Source organism: Gavialis gangeticus, unplaced genomic scaffold (assembly GCF_001723915.1).
Source record: "Gavialis gangeticus isolate Ggan-Ray unplaced genomic scaffold, GavGan_comp1, whole genome shotgun sequence".
Classification (NCBI taxonomy): Eukaryota; Metazoa; Chordata; order Crocodylia; family Gavialidae; genus Gavialis; species Gavialis gangeticus.
The window spans coordinates 140,586,707-140,594,298 of NW_017729032.1; the positions used below are offsets into that span (position 1 = coordinate 140,586,707).

The 7,592-nt window shown below is 43.3% G+C and overlaps 1 protein-coding gene and 1 long non-coding RNA gene across 3 annotated transcripts in view; both read right to left on the minus strand.

The window, feature by feature from the left end:
• LOC109302926 overlaps nt 1-6,401 on the minus strand; it is a 23,748-nt gene extending 17,347 nt beyond the window's left edge. The window contains exons 1-2 of the long non-coding RNA XR_002098965.1: nt 6,391-6,401; nt 6,203-6,219 (exon numbers count right to left, since the gene is read on the minus strand). This is a non-coding gene — a long non-coding RNA (uncharacterized LOC109302926). The remainder of the gene's footprint in view (nt 1-6,202; nt 6,220-6,390) is intronic.
• Nucleotides 1-7,592, minus strand: part of TUBGCP3 (tubulin gamma complex associated protein 3) — a 116,640-nt gene that overhangs the window by 24,379 nt on the left and 84,669 nt on the right. The gene's annotated exons all lie outside the window — the stretch shown is intronic.

The window sequence follows — 7,592 nt, forward strand, 5'->3', positions numbered from 1 at the left end:
CACTCCACCCCACCCCACACCCCCATGCCTGCCACTGCTGCCTTTTTCCTGCCACTTCCCTACCTTGCCACCTGCTACCACCTCCCCAACCCCCACCATGCCAGCACCACATGGCTCCCAGCTACATGACCAGTACCATAGACTGCAGCAGGAGCCAGCCAGGAATTATGGGAGCCAGGCCAGGCTGGGCTGGCTCCTGCCACATTCTGCAGTCCCAGCCATGAAGCTGGGAACCACATGATACCAGAGCAGCAAGTGGGTGCAGCAAGTGATGGCAGCAGACAGAAAGGTGGGGAAATAGCAGTGGCAGATGGAGGTGGGGGAAGTGGAAGTGAGCAGGCAGATGGGAGCACAGCAACAGCTAGGCGAGACCACAGGGCCTGTGCCACTGCCCTGGGGGTGGGGCAGCAGGATCACAGGGGTTGGGGCTGGCATGGGATCTATGGAGTCAGCCCAGTTCACTCTGCTGGTTCAGCCCAGCTGAGCTCCAGAGAGCCCCTGCCAGCCTGAGCTCTGTGTTCCTGCTGCCCCACCCTGGGCCCCAGGCCACCAGAATGGGCCCAGCACTCCCACCCAACTGCCACCACCCCTCCCTCTTGCCTGCTGCCACTAGCACTGCCCTTTCCCCACCTTCCTGCCCACCGCCACTGCTTCTCTCTACCCCTTCTCCACCCGCTGCTTTGGCATCATGTAGTTCCCAGCTGCATGGCTGGGATGGCAGAATGCAGCCGGAGCCAGCCCAGCCCAGAGGACTGGGCTGGTTGCCAGCGGTCCTCCCCTCCCAATTCTTAGCAGAGTTCACACTCCTGGACAGAGGGAGGGTGGTGCAACAGCCCCAGGGTTGCCAGGCCAGAAGCCTCCAACAGGCAGAGGCTTTTGTTTGGGGCCTGGTGGGGGGGGGCAGGACTGGGCAGGCCTTGCTGCTGTGGCTGCTAGGTCCTGCTGCCGGCTCCTCTCAAGTCCTGCCGCTGCTGGTGCCTTAGACAGGGAGCCACAGGCAGATAATTTTCTAAATTTTTAGGGGCCAGATAGAATGGCCTGGCAGGAGTATTTTGCCCGCCCCTGACCTAGAGCATCTCTCTCCATTTTTGGCAACTTTTGTCCAACTTGCCCTCAAACACTTGGAAGAAATGGTTTAGTCAGAATGATCCTGCCGTGTGCAAAGGGTTGAATGAGATGGTCTCCTAAGGTACCTTCCAGCCCAATCATTTTCTTTCGAACAGAAAGAAGTTGATCTATGTTCTAGCGATATTCCTCTAAAAAACACAAAACACATGGTCACACATGAAGAATAAGACTTTAGCTGAATTCATCCTCAGGAACATCTCTCCCGAAAGGGGAATTCAAAGGGAAACCATCCATCTCGTCCATTGTTTCTTTTTCTTTCCCCCAGCTGCTGTGGAGATAGTCTTCACCCCAGACGAATACTTCTCCCGCTAGGTCAAACAAAGCAGGAAGGCTTAAACTATTTCAGCAACTGCCTTATTTCATATAGGTGGAGGTTGCTCCTCCTCTCTTGAAAGCAAGCTACTTCAAAACAAACAAACACCTCCCTACAATGCTCAGATGCATGTTTTCTCTTTGCCATCATCAGCTGAGTGACAGCAGCAGCCAGATGCTAGCACATAGTTCATTTTCCTGTCTGAAGCAGACAGCAATCCAGAGAAAGAAGGCATGGGCACAAGAAATCAGGACTCAATTACATCACACAAACACTAGATTTCTCCTTATTTTGTAATACTGCACATCAGCCTATAAGCAATGGCTCAGAAAAAACTAAGTGTTATACAGCTTTTTGGAGGAGGGGGTAGAAGGAGGGATAGAGTAGGTGTGGTTAGGTTTTGAGGGTTTCCACTTATATTTTTCTTTTTCAGAAGGATCCCTCTCCTTTGGCATTCTCTCTCGTAAGTAGGGCAAGCCAAGATGGGCAATTCAGACAGACATTTGGAGTACTGAATTAAAAGGTAGCAAATATTACTGGTGGATACTGGCCAGAATTAGAAATATTGGGAAAGTACTGCAAAGCCATGAATCCCAAATTGTATGCCTCTTCAGTCTAAGAAATTAGCTCCACTTTCCTCACAAATGCCTAACAAAAAAACTGATGTATATGAATGCCTTCTGTCAAAAATATTTAAGATTAAGATTAAGGTGATACTTAAGAGCTGAAACTAAATTAAAAGGAGACTTAGACTAAACATTCACCTACAAATATGAGTGTTCAGAGAGACGGTATATGAAAGCCTCCCCGAATAACAAATTCATGAAAACCAAGTGAACTCCTGAGGACAAAAAGAATTTATAAGTGAGTAGGCTTAGACATGGAAAATAGAGTGCAACTTTCCTAGGCAACACATTGTTCTAAGAGAAGAGACGAGACATGGGTTCTGAAATTCTCCATCACCACAGTCCGACCCTTTCTTTTTTCACCTATAAACTGTTCATATTAATATTTGCTCCAGGTCATAGTAAGCAGAAACTGAACCACACTTATGTTTCTGTAGGTCAGTTCAAAATTACATCTTCAGCTTAAGAGAATACATCCTCATCCAAAATAAAGAGGCCTATCAATAGAGATTTATGAATTATGAATCTCAGAACTATGCATCTCTAATTGCTGTATCTAGCTGATGTCGGTTTCACCTTCAGCATAGTTCTGCAGCAGGACAAGTTAAGAAAGTGCACTTGTCCTGCATCCTTCATTGGCTCTTTCTTCACTTCTGGTGCCAGTTCAAAGTCTTTACATCTCAACATTTAGGTCTGCAATAGATTATGACAGGGCTACATCAGAAAAATGCCTCTCTGTTCATGACTTTGCGACAGCTGCACTCTTCTGCAACACTGCTTCTAGCAGTGCATGAGAAAGGGAGATGTTCTTGGGTATTCAACTACAAAATAAGTTATCAAAAACTGAAGTTTACAAACTGTTACAAAACCCACTTGTTTGCCAGTCTACTGCCATTGGTGGAGTTAAACACGCTAATTAAAAACCTGGACCACAAAGGCAGCCTCCAAGAATCCAGGACAGAAAAACAGCAAAATCCATCAAGATGCTACTTATGGACAGTCTTTTCTGAATCCAAAATTACTCAGTGTCATATTAAGTCAAATCAACAGTCCCACTAGCCCAGTACCCTTTTGGCCAGTTAGCTTGCCACTTCTAGTATTTAAGAAACATTACTTGAGACCAACAGTGCCAGATGAGTGGCATGGGGCTGGTACACAGGTTGGATCGGGCCTTGGGGCCTGGCACCATCCCCTCCTGCTCGCCACACTGGGATTGGATCCCAGAGATCCAGTGATGCCCCTCCTCTTCTCAACCTTGGAAGCTGGATGCACATGGCCCAGGACTCCCCATGGGTCAAGAAACTTGGCAGCAGGAGAACAGTGCTTTTGTTCCCTCATCACCAGATTTCTGGACCTGTGGGGAGCCCTGAAGGCAGGTGGCAGTACTGTGGGCCAGGTAGTCTGCAGGCTGGGGGTTGAGCACCCCTCCTCTGGACTTAAGAGTCAGCCACTGGCAGGAGACTGCAATAAGTTTCTGGAATATATAGCTCTTAACCTAGGCTGGGTGCTTTCTTGAATGCTTTCCAGCCTGACTTGTTAGGTGTCCCAAACACCAAAGCATACACAAAACAAAAACAAAAAAGTGAATGATGCGTCTCCCAAGAAACTTGCAGTCCAAAACTAGATAAGATGTACTAAAAAGAGCAGAGAAAGAACACTTGACAAACTAAGAAAACAACAACAACAAAAATCCAACCCCTCCCCTTCCCCCCCCGCAAAAAACAAACAAAAAAAACCCTCTTGCCAGCCCATCCAGCCCTGTGCACTGGGTCAATGCAGCATGTTAGGCCACATCAGCTGGCCTGCAGGGCTCCCCAGAGGTGTGGCCTGGAAGCTCCATGTCTAGTTCCCTCCTACCTCCTTCATATTACTAGGGCTCCCAGAGTGTCCAAAATCTGACAGCATGGGAATGGTAGAAGAGTAAATTGCCACTGGAGGCACAGCCAAAGCACTTCCCACCATATTTTTGGTCCTGTAGGGAGCCCAACGTGCCAGATGACACAGCTCTGTAGGTTGAGCACCACTGGCCTAAAAATAGTTGAAATCCATTTTAGACTGAGAAATTTCTATCCTAGGCATTATAACTTAGACTAAACACAGACGTCTTCAGAAAATCTTCATATGCACAACTGAAGAATAAATGCTTATAATTTCAAACCTTCTAAAGCAATATTCAGGGTGCTCTTTTCTAAAACTGAACTCCTTCAATGGCCTGCATTTAAAAACCCTGGCAAGAAACAGCTGCTTATTTTGTTGTTTCCTTCCACCATGTTATCTTGGCCTTAGGCCCAAGACCATCAATACTGAGCACCAAAGGAGGCTTACAATCAAATAACTTAAAACTGAATCTCAAAGTCATTAATTACTTAAGAAAATGTGCAGCTCTCCAATGGGATACAACAAATGCTTCTAAACACAGTAGATACCAAAAAGTTTTGACCGTCGTGTTTTAAACTTTAAAAAAAAAGGAAGAAATAAGGAACAGGGAGTTTTAGAGAGTTCTAGAAATCATATATTTCTTTCTGCTTCTTAATCCAATAAAGGTGGACATAAGGTGCTAGGGGTAGGCAGACCCCAGGCAAGGATCAATACAAGTTAATGAGTTAAAAAAAATAATAAAAAAGATTTGTATTTGGCACTTTCAGGGCTATAAGAGGATTTATTGGGATTCAAGTCTCAATAGCTTTAGCAAGTAATGCGGTCATACTATGGACAGAAACTTTACTCCATAAACACACATGAAGTTATTGAGTGCTCATATGTTACTACAGTAGTCAGTTTAGAATTTATATTTACATGATGTAAAAAAAGGTTCACCGTTCTATCCACTGCACTAGGCAACCCTTCATGCATTTCAAGAGTGCAACTGGAAAACCCAGATTCTTCCACTAACTTCAGTTTGTCCAATAATAAATGTAGCTATAAATCAGCCATGACATATATATATTCTTTATCTCCCAACACTCATAGCACCTCACAAGCCTCACAGTATAGCTAAAAGGGCAATTAAGTAAAACCATGTTAGGCTAGAAATAAGGGTGGAAATACAGCAAGTTTCAAAATCAAAGAACAGTCAGATGTTCAGTTGCATCTTTCTTGCTCATGGGTGAGGCCCTAGCCCAGAAAACTGCATTAACTGCTCCTGTGACAGCACATCATAGGGAAAGGGGTAAAGCTTCCTAATATGAAGGCACCTGTCTAGTTAGAGTCAACTAAAAACAGTTCCCACACTGCCTAGTAGAGCCACAACAAATCCCCAAAAAACCTCAAACAGTTCCCATACTGCTTAGACAGCCACAACAAATCCCAAAAACTACTGATGTCAAACAGATGTATTCTATGAAGGGAAAGGAAAAAAGGGAAAAAGGAAGTGCACAAGTGGCATAAAATCAGAGCACCTGCACCAGTCTGAAGTTTCTATACTTCTGTCCAGATTTGAGTTCTAGCCTCACACAGAGCCCTTCTTAGGTGATTTCACATAAAAGTGCCAAGAGGCACTGATAATCCACATTCAGAAAGAGGCTACTTTTTAGCCGTAAGTAGTTGAAAGCTGATCCGATCAGAACAGCTACATGTTCAAACAGCTGTGAGCAGGCATCTCATCAGCACTGTCTGCCACACAAATAAAAAGCAACCTCCCATCAGATGAGGGAAAATATAATTTTTACCACTACTTTTCATACACGGCATCCATCTTCCCTGGATTTATTACACACGCAAACATGCATACACACACAGCATAACCCTGTACCAAAGGACCAAGATACTGAGTTAACAAAAACAAAAAAAAACCACATTAAAAGAACTTTGTATAATTTTACAGAATTAGACCAAATTCTGCAAACACCACCAAAAAACCCCAACTCTGGCTCTGCAGCTGTTTTGTTAGCCAACTTAGTTTCCCCATTTGCAATTCTCCACTGCCCTCTAAGGGGTGTTTCAAGAATTTCAACTTTGTACTCAAGTCAAAGCTTAATAGCGGAATCTTGTTTGTACCAAAAGAAACATCTGTTAAAAACAGGCAGGATTCAGATTCAGGTTAAGAAAACAGGTACATCACAGACTTCTTTTGACTGGAAAAAAAATCAGAATTACCCACAAGAGGCAGAGGAAACCTGGAATAAGAAAACTAGACAGCCTTTTTTTTTCCTCCTCCAGAAAAAAAACAAAAACAACAACACATTTTAGATTTTGAAAGACAGTGTAGCAGTATTAGACTGTAGCAGGACTTGCCCAATTAGTTAATTCTCTAAAGTTAAAAGTGAAAGTCCATCCTTTAAAAAGGTAACCATATGTTAAATATTCCAGGATTCAAAATTAAACCCAAACACTACCAGGTGTTAAACAACCCCAAAAATTCAGCAAAGTTGAGTCTTCTACCTCCTCCTCACTTACTTTAAGCAATGCTACTGCACTTTATATTAATGTAAATAAGAGTAATCATCTGCCCACATCTGACTACTGAAAATGTGGAGATTGTATGTAGGCCTGACAATACCTCCACATACATGGGTGTACTTTGTTCCTCATTCCCTTTCGGGCTCCTCATTAGGCGTTCTATTATCAACTCAAAGTTCTTTGAGTAAACCCAGTATTTTATTAGACTAACTCAAATAGTTGGAAAAGTTCTTAGCAAAGCTTTCAGGCACAAACACCCTTCATCAGGCTGAGGAAGCATCGAATAAAAGACATCAGATTTACCCAAATAACCTTGTCCGCATAGGTCCTTAGACCAACACAACTACAACCTACACCCCTATTATCAACTTGGACTCCAAGTCAATGACACTAAAGAAAACTGATGCAATATGTAAAATGAGACGTTGCAAACTGAAAATATGGTAACATTTTAAATGAAACTAATGGAAACTTAGGAAAACCTAAAATTAGCCTAATGCTTGCGGTGGGTAAGCCTTGAAGGAAGAACTGGAAAGAGGTATAAGATGCCTTCTAGAGACTCGAGAACTGATGTTCTTGGGTGTTTTCTGAAGTTACAATGATTTAGAGAATGAGTGTTCAAAACAACAGATCTAACAAGCTGCAGCCAATAACCATGTTTCAGGGTCCCTTTTGAACTCCTACTCAACTCAGGTCACCAATAAAAAAAAGTTTGTATCCTTCACATGATACTCTCACTTGACTGACATTACTCTTTTCCATATCTGGTTTTTCAAAACCTCGTATCATAGCACCAACACCAAAGTATTTCCATTCAAAACTAGATCTGAGTGCAATTAATCTCTTAACTGCTTGTAAGTTTGAAAATTCTGAGTGTCCTATCAAGTCTGTTGTATAGTACAACAGTACTTAATTACTGTACTATATTATACTCAATACAGTATAATTCTTTTTAATCCTTTTTTTGTAAAGGGCTTGCCTAAGAGATCATTTTAAAAACGGCAACTACTAGCAAAAAGTCCAATATTGATATTGCTTGGATGGGGAGGGTCCAAGCAGGGAAGCACACATTTAGCTGGAGTTTGGTCTTGGCCAGTCAGTGGAATATGACTGCTACAGAAAAAAAA